Source organism: Spermophilus citellus (genome assembly GCF_964194105.1).
Source record: "Spermophilus citellus genome assembly, chromosome: 18".
Classification (NCBI taxonomy): Eukaryota; Metazoa; Chordata; class Mammalia; order Rodentia; family Sciuridae; genus Spermophilus; species Spermophilus citellus.
This window is the reverse complement of record NC_138200.1, coordinates 4,841,698-4,855,232: the sequence shown is the minus strand read 5'-3', so window position 1 is coordinate 4,855,232 and position 13,535 is coordinate 4,841,698. Positions and strand designations below refer to the sequence as shown.

The 13,535-nt window shown below is 44.0% G+C and overlaps 1 pseudogene across 1 annotated transcript; it reads left to right on the top strand.

The window, feature by feature from the left end:
- The first annotated feature begins 409 nt into the window (after positions 1-409).
- LOC308637334 (vomeronasal type-1 receptor 4-like) lies at positions 410-11,817 on the top strand (annotated as a pseudogene). Its single transcript has 2 exons — positions 410-1,405; positions 11,795-11,817. The product of its transcript is annotated as a vomeronasal type-1 receptor 4-like (transcript).
- Positions 11,818-13,535: the final 1,718 nt, after the last annotated feature.

Below are 13,535 nucleotides of genomic sequence, written 5' to 3'. Positions count from 1 at the left end.
CAGTTCTTTCTGAAACTTTAAGTTTTAAATTCTTTCTATGCATTTGTTCTCACTTTATATTGCCTCTCCCAGGTTAGCATCATCTGATGGTCAAGGCTCATTTTTCTACACAGCATACTGTTAAGTCTCCCCATCAACCTGTGCATCTTGAGGGCTTTGCAATCCCACAGGTGCATGCAATGAAAGTTACTCTTGGCATCAAACATTATTTGAAGATGGAGATCTCACTATGTTGCTCACTCTGGCTTTAAACTTCTGGGATCAAGTGATTCTCCTCCTTCATCCCCACAGCTAGCAAGCAGATACAGGTGCTTCCCACTGTGCTTGGGCACAACTATTTTCAATGAGTCTTTTTGCTCAGAGGAACTTCTGTTACCATAATGTAAAGGACATTGTGCTGAATGACAAAATGGCCTCCAAGAATGTGGCAATAGGACTGATGTTCTTATCACAGACTGCCGTTGGAATTCTGGGAAATTTCTCTCTACTTTATGATTATTTAGTCCATTCCTGGAATGACTGTACATTGAGGTCCACAGATATGATTCTCAAGCACCTGATGATAGCCAACTCCTTGGTCATTCTCTCTAAAGGAATTCCCCAGACAATCACAGCTTTTGGCTTGAAATATTTTCTTAGTGATTTTGGATGCAAACTTATTTTGTACATGGAGCGAGTGGGCAGGAGTGTGTCCATTGCCATCACCTGCCTCTTGAGCATCTTCCAGAACATCACCATCAGCTCCATGAACTCCTGTTGGAAGGATCTCAAAGGAAGAGCTCCAAAGTACATTGGCTTCTCCATTTCCCTCTGCTGGATCCTGTACTTGGTGGTGAATTCCATTTTTCCTCTCTATATGCATACCAAATGGAGTAGGAAAAACACAACAGAGAAACGAGATCAAGGATACTGTTCTGTAGGTCGTGACAAAATAACAGAATCAATCTATGCAGGCTTATTTATATTTCCTGAGGTTGTATTTTCTATTATAATGATCTGGTCCAGTGGCTCCATGGTTCTCCTTCTGTACAGGCACAAGCAGAGGGTTCAGCACATTCACAGCATCAAAGTTTCCCCCAGAGCCTCCCCTGAGTCCAGAGCCACCCAGAGAATCCTTGTCCTGGTGGGCACCTTTGTGACTTTCCATACTGTTTCCTCCCTATTAAGTGTTCATATTGCTCTATTTTCCAAACCCACAGGATGGTTGGTGAAAATTTATGACCTAATATCAGTGTGTTTTCCCATGGTCAGCCCTTTTATTCTCATGAGCCATGAGTCCACTGCCTGTTCTCTATCCAGGCTCTGATTTGTCTGCATAAAACCCACAAAGACTTGCTGGTGCTTTGGAAAACATCTATTATCCCAGCAACTTGGGAGACTGAGACAAAAGGATCTCAAGTCGAAGGCCAGGCTCAACAATTTAGCAACACCCTGTCTCAAAAATAAGGCTGAGGATGAAGCTCAGTAGCACGGCACTCATAGGATTAATCCCCAGTATCAAAATATAAGTAAAATGTAGCCTAATGTTACTAAAATACATATATTGCATGTTTTTACATGATGTTTCATCATTTTTCTCACTCAAAGCACCAATATAGAAATAAATGGAAGAGTCATATGACTTTCTGACCCAAAAGACAGTGTGGCCTTCGGCTGGTAGTGGCACCCACGTGGCCATGGTGGAGGGTGACAGAGCTGGTGGTACTCACCCTATGCAGAGCATCCCACAGGCAGCAAATCTAGTTCATGTTCTTGAGGGAAAAGTAATGGAGTTGTGTTCCCAGTTCTTCCTGTGCAGCATCCACCTGGGCCATTCTGTTTTAGGGACAAAGAAGTCAAGGAACTGAAGATAGCAGGAAACAGTTTTATTTGGCTGCAGCCAGGTTCAGAGGGCACAGCTTTTGCTGTAATCAATAAATCCCCTGAACCCCGAGTTCAGGGAGTTTCAGAGTTTTATACCCAGCATGTAAGGAGAGGGGCTCAGAAGTTCACAGTCTGCAGAAGTTCACATAAAAGCAGCTTTTTCTTTCACTGTTCTGGGTAAGTTAACCCTCCAAGGACAATACCTGAGAAGGGGAGAGCTTCTTCTCCCCTTTCTTTCCTCCCCCTGCCAGCTGTTACCATGGAGCCCAGTTGGTAACTCCTCTTATCTTAAAAATGTAGACATCTCTGTGAAGCCCCAGCTCAAGGCCAGAGGCCTTGTTTGCACATTTCTACAAAGTACTATTCTGGATGTTTGTGAAAAACTAGTAAGGGGCGTCCAGCACCTGGAGTGCAGGTATCTTCTCGGCCAATGGCCAAGTAGACAGGGTGACATGAAAATAGGAAGTTTATCTACAATGGCCTATTTTGCTGACAGTCCTAAAATCAGCCATGGTGAAGAGGGCTTTTCTGTGGAGAAAGGGGGTGCCACTTCAACTCCACACACCCAGACTGCACTTGGCAGGAGAGAGGAAGGCTGGTGGGAGCACAGTGCTCCTGCTGCCTGCTGTGCCACAAGGAAGCAAGCCCTGGGTTCTCACCTAGGAATCACACTTCTCCTGCTGGGACGTGTACAAGAGTTGCAGCATAATCTCACACTCAGAGTTGGTGAAAATGTGCTCAGCTGTTATTCAAAATGGAAAGGTAGATGATTACATCTTTATTTCACTCTTATGAAGTAGCAGTTATCACAGCTCAGTGGTAATAAATTTGGGTAATTAGGCTAAATTATATTCTTGTTGGTGCAGGCAGGGTCCTGAGAAGTGCAGGAGCAGGTCCCACAGGCTGAGAACTGCAGTGCCGGAGGGGAAGATACATGGGGCTTCCTGAGGAATAGCATCATGGAGGGGCTGTGGGGAAAAGTGATTACTATAGAACATTAGTCTCTTTGCCCTCAGTTGCCCTAGTATCTATGTTCCTCTGCCACCCATATGCTATCTTCTGAAAGGCCTCATGAGTAGTTGAGGTTTCTCTGTGAAAGTGATTCTTTTAGGAATGTTTGAAGGTGCTTGAGTTTAAAGGTCTTCCTTATTTAAGGTAAAGCCTAATTTTATAGAGAAGGTGAGTTGAGTACATAGGAGATTCTGAATGTTCATTCTGGAATGTGCCTGGCAGCTTGCTGAGAGGCCCAGGCCTCACCTTCCTCCAGTGGACTGCCTCAGCACTCCATCACCATGTGAACCTTGGCAATCAAGGGACATATACTAAAACACCCAGGGCCACTGTTTAACAGTGAAGTGTTGAGGGGAGGGACAGTTCAAAGATGTTGATGTGTTAAACCACAATGCAAAGAAAAGACCACCGACACCAACTGAAATCAAATTAAAGCAAGCTTGTAATTCTGACCAGCCAGGGCTCTCTCCCCCAAAACTGGGGGAACAGGAGACAGCCCGCAGCTCTCTGGAAGCACAGCTTTACAGTACAGAAAGGTACAAAAAAATGGGGGTGTCTTGAGAACTTACAGATAACAGATTTTGACAAGTATAACACAAAGGCTGGTTAATGGTCTAAATGGTTCAGCACAGAGGGAGTAAATTAGATCCCAACATCAGAATTTATGAGGTGCCATTAAAGCTTCAGAGAGGGTCCTTGTCTGGCCAGGGAAAGCCAGAACTTATGAGGTGCCACTAATGTTTCAGAAAGTGTTGTTATCTGGTCAGGGAAAACCAGGCAGGCACAGGCGAGTTCAAGGCATGGGCAGGCATTCCAAGCAAGTGTAGAAATTGCAGTAATTTATAGTAAAGCTGAAATTAACTTTTCATGCCTTTGTAGAGAGATGGCTCCCAATCTTAAGAGGGAATTAGGCTGAGTTATCAATGGACAAGAGTGACAGAGGGCACAGGGAAATGGATGACAGACGTGAGAAGGTGGAGCAGAGAGCCTGGACTGTGAGGTCCAAAGAGCATGGGCAGGAGAAGAACCTAGAAAAAGGCAGAGGCATGTGAAATCCTACTCCAGGTTAAGGCCCATGCCAGGCTATGACTTCATAGGACAGAGTGAGCCAGGAAGTCATGGCAAGACAAGAACAGAAGGACAGGCCATCCAGACAGACAGATGATGGGTGGGGCTGGGAAGACTGCGCTGGTGCCAAAGGACAGGAAATGCTAACTCCTGCAGAACACTCCTCCTCCTCACCTGTGACCAATGTCACCTGCCTCCAAGGAACTGGTCCTTCCAGCAAAGAGTTGTTGGTGAACACCCCTTGGGCATCTCCCCTGTTGGCTTTCTGGGCAGACGTGGGAAATAGGGAGAGGTGCCTCCTGGAGGGCTCTCTTCCTGCCCTTTTGTTCACCAGGTAGGCAGGGTGAAAGGAGGGGGCAAGAGAAGAGAGGAAACCTGAAATCTAGAAAAGGAGCTATTAGATACAGAAAATGGAAAATTAAAACCCCAAGATTGTGAGGCCTGGGAAAATGGAGTGAAAGAGAAAGAAGTAAATTGACAGTTTTAATCTCTCCTAAGATAAATCCTTTCAGATGCTGGCAGCAGGCAGGGAGAGAGTATTCCATCAAATTTAGAATCATAGCCTCTAGGAAACACTTATCTTCTCCAGGATAATTCCTCTCCAGGAGCTGGCCGCTGACCCCCAACTCAACAACTCAGACTCCTGATTGCCCAACCTGACAGGCTCCTAAATCACCTCTGAGTATAACCCCTGGAAGCCAGGAAAGTGGGTCCAACAGGTCACCCCATTCCTGCATCCTCTGTTCCGGTGACTTTGTTCTTAGAAAAAGAGCTGAGCTGATGACTGAATTTGCATCCATCCCACTCTTTACGGCCCTTAGGAACAAGACCCCCCCCCCCGCCACTCCCTCAAGCATCAGCTCTGGACTGTCTCCTCTCTGGATTCTCTCTTTCTCCCTATCCCCCATGCTTTAAATAAATTTTTTGCTCTTGCCTTGGCATTTTTTGGGTACTCCATCTTCAACATTGTGGAATGAGGACTTGATCCTGATTTCCAAGACAGGATTCAACAGGCATACATCACTGGGTTCCCGGTGGACGGATGGCCAGGTTACAAGAAAAAGGGTGTGATGGCAACAAAGGGTCACTGGCTAACGGTCTGTGGTCAGTGGAAAGCATGTGATGGAGACCAGCTGTGGGCAAAGATCAGGAGAGGAGGAGCCCACCTTGGTGGACAGTGACTGAGGCCAATTCAGAGTCTAAGCAAAGGACGTGGAGCCTGAGGGAGGGGACCCTGGTTGTTAATGCACTGAAGCACCAGGGGCAAAGGGCAGGGCTGCAGGTAGGTGGGTGGTGGTCAGGGGCAGCATGCAGAGGTGCCTGGAGGTTGAGCACTGTTGTCATTGAAAACTGGGTCCTTATCCCTAAGGCCAATTCAATAACCAGGACAGGGTTTAGAGGAAAAGGAAAAAGAAGTTGCATTGCTTTTCTGGCAAAGGAGAAGCACAGGGGACTTCAGTCCCAGAGGCCGTGATGCTGCTCATGAGGAAGAACAGTGGGCTTTGAGAGAAGTGATTCATTCCAGGTGCTCCCTGGGGCTGGGGGGTAGGATTCACTGGTTAATTTGGAAGGTAGCCATTCCCTGGATCTCCTGGAGCCCTCTCTGAAGTCTGAATTACTTGGTTCCTGTGGTGGGTGTGTGCTCTAAGACAGAGACCTGGGCCTAGGATGGGAAATGTTAACCCTGTTTCCCCTGAAGTTAGAGCGAGGTAGAGGGAGAAGAGGGAAAGAAAACTCATGCATTTTAAAATAAGCCTCAGAGGTAAGCCATTATACAATCAAGAAAAATCTCAGTTTTTCAATTCATTTTGCAACATTATCTTCAAAATCCTTGGGTGTCTCTACTTCTGACTCAATTCCTAATAATTAAGGCAGGAAATTAGTCAAGGTTTCCATCAAAGAATGATTGAATAAAGAAAATTTGGTTGAAATAGTTAATAGAATATTATTCAGCTATAAAGATTAATAATTTTTGAGATATTATGCATTCTTCAACTTTTAGATTTAACAAGTAGATATCCTATAAGTAAAATAAATCATATATGGAAGATGTAAAGATAAAGAATGTGGATGTCATAGAAATAAAGAATAGCATACATAATGCTTAGGCTGGGAAGCGTAAGAGAGTGGGGGCATGGAGGTAGGCTGCTTATTAGGTATGAAAACACCCTTATAGAAAAGAGTTGGTCATTGTGGTACAAGTCTTTAATCCCAGCTACTTAGGAGGCTGATGCAGGAGGATCACAAGTTCATGGCCTGCCTCAACAACCTAGTGAAACTTTGTCTCAGTAGAAAAAAGTAAAAAGGATAGGGATGTAACTCACTGGCAGAGCTCTTGTAGGATTAATCCCAAGTATGAGTGGAAAGGAATCAAGGAGGGAATAAAGGAAGGACAGGAAAGGGAGAAGAAAGGAAAGAAATGAAGGTAAAAATGTAAATAAAATGTATAAAATCTGGTATCTGTAGCACAGCAGGGGAACTGTAGTTAACAATTTGTTGTATACTTTAAAACAGCTATAAGAATGGATTTTCAATGAACCCAATGAAAATAAATGATGAATGTTTAAATTAATTAATTAATAAGTCTCAGTGGCAGAGCAGAAAGGGCTGTATTCAGAGCATGAGGTGGACCTGTGATGATATGGCGTTTCAGAGGGTTGGGCACAGAGGAATGGCCTGGAAGTATATAGGTAGATAGGGGAGGGGTAGAAAGACACAGATGGTGCAGTTTGCAGGAGAGACTCAGGTGAGTGTTAGGGGGTGTCTGCAATATGACAAGAGACATAGCTCTAAGCTCAAACAAAGGTCTATTGACAGAATATCGGCCAGGTTGCCCTTTTGCAAGGTGCAGCAACCTACTGAGGAAAAAAAGAAAAAAAAACTTCTCAACTAGAGAGTCACGTACAATGGAGGAGTTAAAAAATAAACCTGAGCTGGTTATATGGTATCTTTGCAGTGGCTTGGTAGTTAGGGACTTTTTCTAGGTGGGCATAATGGGAAGGTCATGCCTGGGTGGGCAGGTGCTGCAACCAAGTGCATAAAACTCTGAGATGAAATCCTTCATACATACATCCCACAAATGGACAGATAATGGAGGAGGAGAAATTCATGCTCTTGGTGTGTGTTTAACCCTGCCACAAAGAAAAAACCACTAACTCCAATTTTAAACAAATTAAAGCAAGCTTGTGTTCTATGTACACAAAGGAAGCTGATCAGTGGCTGATCCCCTAACGTGGGCTAGAGACCAGCAGCCCCAGCTCCCCAAAATTTTTAAAATGGAGTTACTTTGGCCTAAGGACCTAACAGTTAGGGGGGGAGTCTGTGATCTCTGGAAGAAAGGGGAAAGGGTAATTTTGTTGTTGTTTTCACAAAAGGTCACAGAATCAGTCAATAATATGGAGTAGAAAAAATTTGTGAAAACGAGGAATATTGGCGATTTAGTGGATTTCTAAAGGTCCAGGTATGAAGGGATGGAGGATATAGCAGGATACATTAAGGAAATGAACTTCCTGTGTCTCCTGGCCCATTTCCACCCAGAGCTTGACTCTAGTGCACACATGCTCACTCTGCAGACAACCTCTGCTTTAGCTCAGCACCAGTTGCTCTGACTACAACACAGTGGCCCAAGCACAGAAGAGGAGGGGCTGCCAATCACTCCAGGGTCTGTACAGAAACCAGAACATGCTTTGAGTTTTCATTATGCTTTAGGCCAGTACCTAGCTGGAAGATGCTTCCTGACTCAGCCTCTCGAACCACAAGGAAACATTATTTAGTGTCACCTCATGGGAAATTTCCAATGGCAGAATTCAGAAATTCTGCATCCCAAATCAACCACTCCTCCTGCCACTCCTCTCAAGTCACATACAACCAAGTGCATAAAACTCAGAGATGAAATACTTCATACATAATTCCCATGGACGGACAGATAATGGAGGAGGAGAAATCCATGCTCTTGGTGTGTGTTTAACCCCAACACAAAGAAAAGACCACCAACTCTAATTTTAAACAAATTAAAGCAATCACCTCAGATATTCATGTCAGGGTTTTAAGGTTCAAATATGAGTTATCCTACAAATCTTACTGAGGGAGTGTGCACAGGTGAAATAATTGGATTATCAGAGCTCTAACCGAATAGGTCCCTCCACATTTGAGTGAACTAAATGGATGGCAACTCTAGGCATGTGGACAAGGGCTGGGGGAATGACATCACTGGGGCTGGCCTTGAAGGTTCCCAAGTCACCCTGCCAATCAGCACCTGCCACATCGCCAAAGCAACCCTTCTTAAGCTGAGGCTGCTGCTCTCTTCCTCTCCTTTTCTTCCCCTTTAGGCAGCCCCCAATAAAATCTCTTGGTTGAATTTCCATCTCAGTTGAGTCACTCGCCTTCCATCCCTCTCCTCAAATCCACAGCAATGGAGTTGGCCAAGCACAAACTAAACTTCTAAAACCATGAACCAACATAAAAATTTCCTCATCTTGGTAGTTTCCAGGTATTTTGGTCTCAGCAATGAGAAGCTGGTACTGAGAAGTGGGACAGAAATTGGTACTGAGAAGTGGGGTCCATGCTGTGACTGGTAAAACCATGTCATTCACAAGACACTAGAACTGCTACATGTAAGGAGTTTGGAAAGGATTGGAGACATAGCATTGTCACAAGGCATCCATGGGCGGCGTGTGAACTATGATGCATAGCAGCCAAATGAGGGCATAGGCCTGGCTCTGCACAATCTGTCAGGGTGTGATCCTGTGATGCTGTTGCCTCCCCCCAGCTCTGCCTAACATCCCACACAGCACCTGAGGTGGGTGTGGCTTGCCAAGATGTCAATCAATCTGCTGACCACAAGACATCAGGAAGCCAAGCTCCACCCTTGAATCCTTATCCCTGCCTCTGATGTCCCTGATATAAAATAAAGAAAACATGGGTTCACACAGTCTTTCCAGAGTGGAAGCTGACCCCTAAGGTCACAGAGCCATCCCAACCTGGGTTTAAAAACTAAAAATCAGAGGCCAAATGTTTTCTTTGATATGAGGATGCTGACTCATTATGGTGATGGAGGTGGGGGAGCATGCAAGGAATGGAGAGTCTTCAGATAGGACAAAGGAGAGGGAGGGGAAGGAGGGGGAAAGGGAGTAGGAATGGTGGTGGAAGGAGTTAGACATCACTACAATAAGTACACCTTTGAAGACACGAATGGTGTGGAAATGCTTTGTGTACAGCCAGTGACTTGAAAAATTGTGCTCTATAGGTTTAATATGAAATGAATTGCATTCTGCCATCATGTATAATAACTTAGAATAAATAAATGATCTAATAAAAATAAGCTCAGTTACAACAAAATAAAACAAACAAACAACAATAACAAAAAACCCACTGCTCTCTGTGCTGTGTGATTTTTATTCTACATTCTTAGCTTAATGTTGTGTGATTTTTTGCTACTTTCTTAGCTTAATGTTGCAGCCAGCTCTTTTAAATCCAGTTCATCTGGTCTGTGAGAGTTGTGGTTGAGACAGAATGGAGATGAAGCTGCATGGGGCTTCTGGTGCAAACACAGAAAATCAGAGTGATGCTTGGAGTGCAGACTGTAAGGACTGTGTGCATGAAACCTCAAAGAGGAATAAAGAGTGGAAATTTGGCTCGAAGGCAAGTGTGTTATATTCTCCTCACATCCCGGGACTTTGTGTGGGGCCAAATTTTATGACGATGTACTATTGAAATTGGTGGGGAACGTTTCCAGTCACCACAATATTCAGGCCTTGGCAAGGGTGTGGCAGACTGGGAGAAGCAGGAACAGAAAGTAGAGTGGAAAGTGCTGCGCCCCTCCCCTGACTCAGGCAATGGCAAGGCCCTACTGAGGTGGATGGCACAAGGCGTCCATCCTCTGGAGGAGCACAGTATGTTTCTGGGAATGGGCTGATTTGTTTTTGTATTCCATTAATAAGTATAGTTGCGACTTCTCATAGGACCATTAAGTATGAAGGAAAAAACATGACTTTCCCAATTAATGCAACTACTTCTAAAGAATGGATCTGTTTGCTCTAAATGCAATGATTCAGCTGTGGAATGTAAATTGTTATTGTCTAATGAAAAACTCCCTGTATTCCTGTCAAGGAAGTTTTTGAGAAATTAAATTAAAATCTAGAGAAGAAAAATTAATGTTAAGAAGACAGATGAGTGCTTAGTACTGGGAAACTTGTTCTTGTTCCTGTGCACAATGGTTTGTGCTCTTACTCTTGTTTGATTAAAATTAATAACAAGTCAACCACTTGCCATAACCATGGCACCAGTTCCAGTCAGTAAGTCAAAAAAGAATAGTCAAGGTATAGGCCAATAGTTTGGGACATTTCTAACTATTATTAAAAGTTAACTAAGCAGAAACAGCTCAAAGCAAAACTTGAACTGAAAGTACAAATGCTTGCTTATGCATAAGCCAAGATACATTCTTCTATTCTAATTGTAGCTACGTAATATTTTGTTTCTTTGAATAATGTTTCCTGTTTTGTAACCACAAAGTACTGCGAGCTTGCCAAAATGAAAAGTATATATGATCAACTTCACAAGTAAAGATTGGGATCAACACCTTCATTTTGGTGTCTGTGTTGTTTCTCCACCCCCCTTTCGCCGACTCCTCACCATCCGTTCGTCTCCTGAGACCCCCTGTTGGAGCTGGTCTCCACAGGAAGAATTTTTAAAACATGCAGTTTTGTTCAAAAAGCACAGGTAAAATTGACACCAATGAAGTGTGGCTATTGAAGAGATTACTGTCAATAAAGAGAAATTAAGTACTTTACACAGATAATGGGGAAATTCCTTGGAGATATCTCAGGGATTAGCAGGACCAACCCATATTAGGCTCAAGAGGGTGAAAAAGAAAACTCTATTGAGAGGAGAACATAGGGACAATGTTCCCATGCAGGGATTCTTAGGAAGCTATTTTGAAAGGATTTTATTCACCATGCTCACCTGTCCAGGCATGGTAGGAATGCAGGATGATGGAATTGAGGGATCACGAAGGCTCCCATTGAGATTTAAAAGGAAGATATGGGAGGACAGGCAAAGTGTAGTAGGTCTGGAAACCACTGAGGCAGCCCCTTATAGGGCAATGCATTAAGCTGTAAAACTAAGCTAAAATTGGACTGAAGATCTCTGGATTAGGGGCTGGGGTTTGGGCTCAGTGGTACAGCACTTGCCTAGCATGTGTGAGGGACTGGATTCCACCCTCAGCACCATATAAATATTAATTAATTAATTAATTGATTATTTAATTAATTTTTAAATGGTATTGTGTCCATCTACAACTAAAAAAATATTGAAAAAAATAGATCCCTGGATTAAGAGATGCCAGTAATGTGCAATGTCTGCTGAGATAAGCTGCTAGCTATGGACAGAGCCAGTCTAATGAGAGGCCACATGGTTGGCAAATGGCAAGTCCCCAAGACAGAGCTACACGAGTCCTTTGAAGGTAACATTTTATTGCCATTCACCCTAGATATATAGGAATTATTTTCCAGCTATGTTCTGCTCTCATCCTCTCATGGCCAGAGGTGCCATGCTTTTGACTGGATATGAGGCATCTCCCAAAATCTCCTGTGTTACTGCAGGGGTACTTTAGGGTGAAATTATGAGATTACAAAACCTCTGCCCTAATCAGTGCATCCTAATTTGAGATAATTAAGTAGTAACTATGGGTAGTCGGGACATTGTTGGAAGAAGGAGGTCACTGAGGCATGACGTTGGGCTTTATATTTTTGTCCCTGGCACCTTTATCATTCTCTTCTCCTTGACTTCCATTAGGCAAGATCTTTCCTCACCATACTCTTATGTCATGATCTTCTGCCTCATCTCTGTCTCACAGCAAAGGAATTGGCCAGCCATTGACTGGACCTCTCACACAGTGAGCCCCAAATAAATATTTCCCCTCCTATAAGTTGTTTCTGTCAGGTTTTAAGGTTACATATACAAAAAAATGTAGATTAAGGATTATAAGGATATAGATCTAAGTCTACACACACTCATTTACACTGTCAGAAATGCAAATATTTATATGCAGGAACCCACACTCAAGTACACGTATACACTCACATGCTTATGTTCATACGTTCCCTCACATACACAGACTCACTAGCATGTTCAATCATTTATGCAGAAACTTTGCACATACACCCTCACCACTCATATTTATAATACCCCCAAAGATATACACATTCACATTCTTATAACTTATGTAGTCACCAGGCATGTGTCTTGATGACCTGTCCATATACAGAAGAGTTACATAACTACAACTCTGGGTGATAGCAAAGAGAGCCTCTGCCATCATTTTAATCCTTATACCCATAAAAAGTCCTATTGGAATAAAGTAACACATAACTCTGTCAACTTTCCCTCCCTGTGATGAAGTCCCTGAGACAATCAACTCAGAAAGGGAAATGGTCATTTGGGCTCATAATTATGGAGGGTCCATTCCATGTCCATTGGTGCCATTACTTTGGCACTGTGGCAAGGTGGCACATGATGGTGAGAGTCTGTGGCAGAGTGAAACCATTCAGCTTGGAAGGCAAGAAGCAGATAGGAAGAGGAAGTGCCAGTATCCCACAGTCCACATCACAGGCAAGAGCCAGGGCCTGAGGATCTCACACTGGGTCCTCCATCTTAAAAAGTCCTCCTCCCAGAACCAGGCCTTTAACACACTAAACTGTGGGGACATTCAACATCCAAATTCAGAGACAGCCTTAAAACTGGCATGAGTGTGAGGCCTGGTGAGAAGGCCGCAGTGTTTGCAGGAGAGACACTGCTTGGGTGGAGGACAGAGGGATCCAGAAGGGTAAAGGGACAGGGTGTTGGTGGGTAAGAGGGTGAGGTAACAGTCTGTGGCATGGCACCATAGAGAAAGTAGGAGAGAGGGTCTGATGGTGTTACAAGAAGCTGAGGGGTCAATTCGCTTTACAGGGATTGAGGACATGGGCAAAGTGCAGGGAGGGGACTTAAGGGCATGGAGCACATCAGATGCTAAGGAGGGAGGGCAGGACTTTGTGAGAGTGAAGGAGGAAGTGGGGATGGGGAGATATTGGGCAAAAGGGTGAAAGTTGGTGGTTTGTAGAAGTCACAGCAGAAGTTCCATGAGGGGTTTAGGGAACGAGGTGTTGTAGGGGTGAGTAGCATGTTTGGGGCAGGAAGATTGTGGAAGAAGGCAGTGATCCAAGGAGGTTAAAACTGTGGGAGGGGGAGATTGAGACAGGGAGATAAGAGACCTGGGCAAGGGGACAACAGGGCAGAGGTTAGAGAAGACTCTAGGGGGACAGTGGGCAGGAGTCACCAAAGAAACCAAGAAGGGACTAGGATCACAGAGGTGGTGAGTAACAGATGTTCCACTACTCACCTGTGTGCCTGTCCTGGGAAAATAACGGTTAAAGAAAACAACAAAAAAGACATAAGAATCAAGGTAAATATTTCAAGTTGTATAGTTTGAAATTAAGAGATGTTTTTATGAAATGTGTATATGAATTTTAGAAAACTGATTGGAAGTATTTAGTGAAAATGCAGAGAAATCAACCTGTGTTTACGTGCAAGCTGGAGACCCAACTCTTCCCACACTG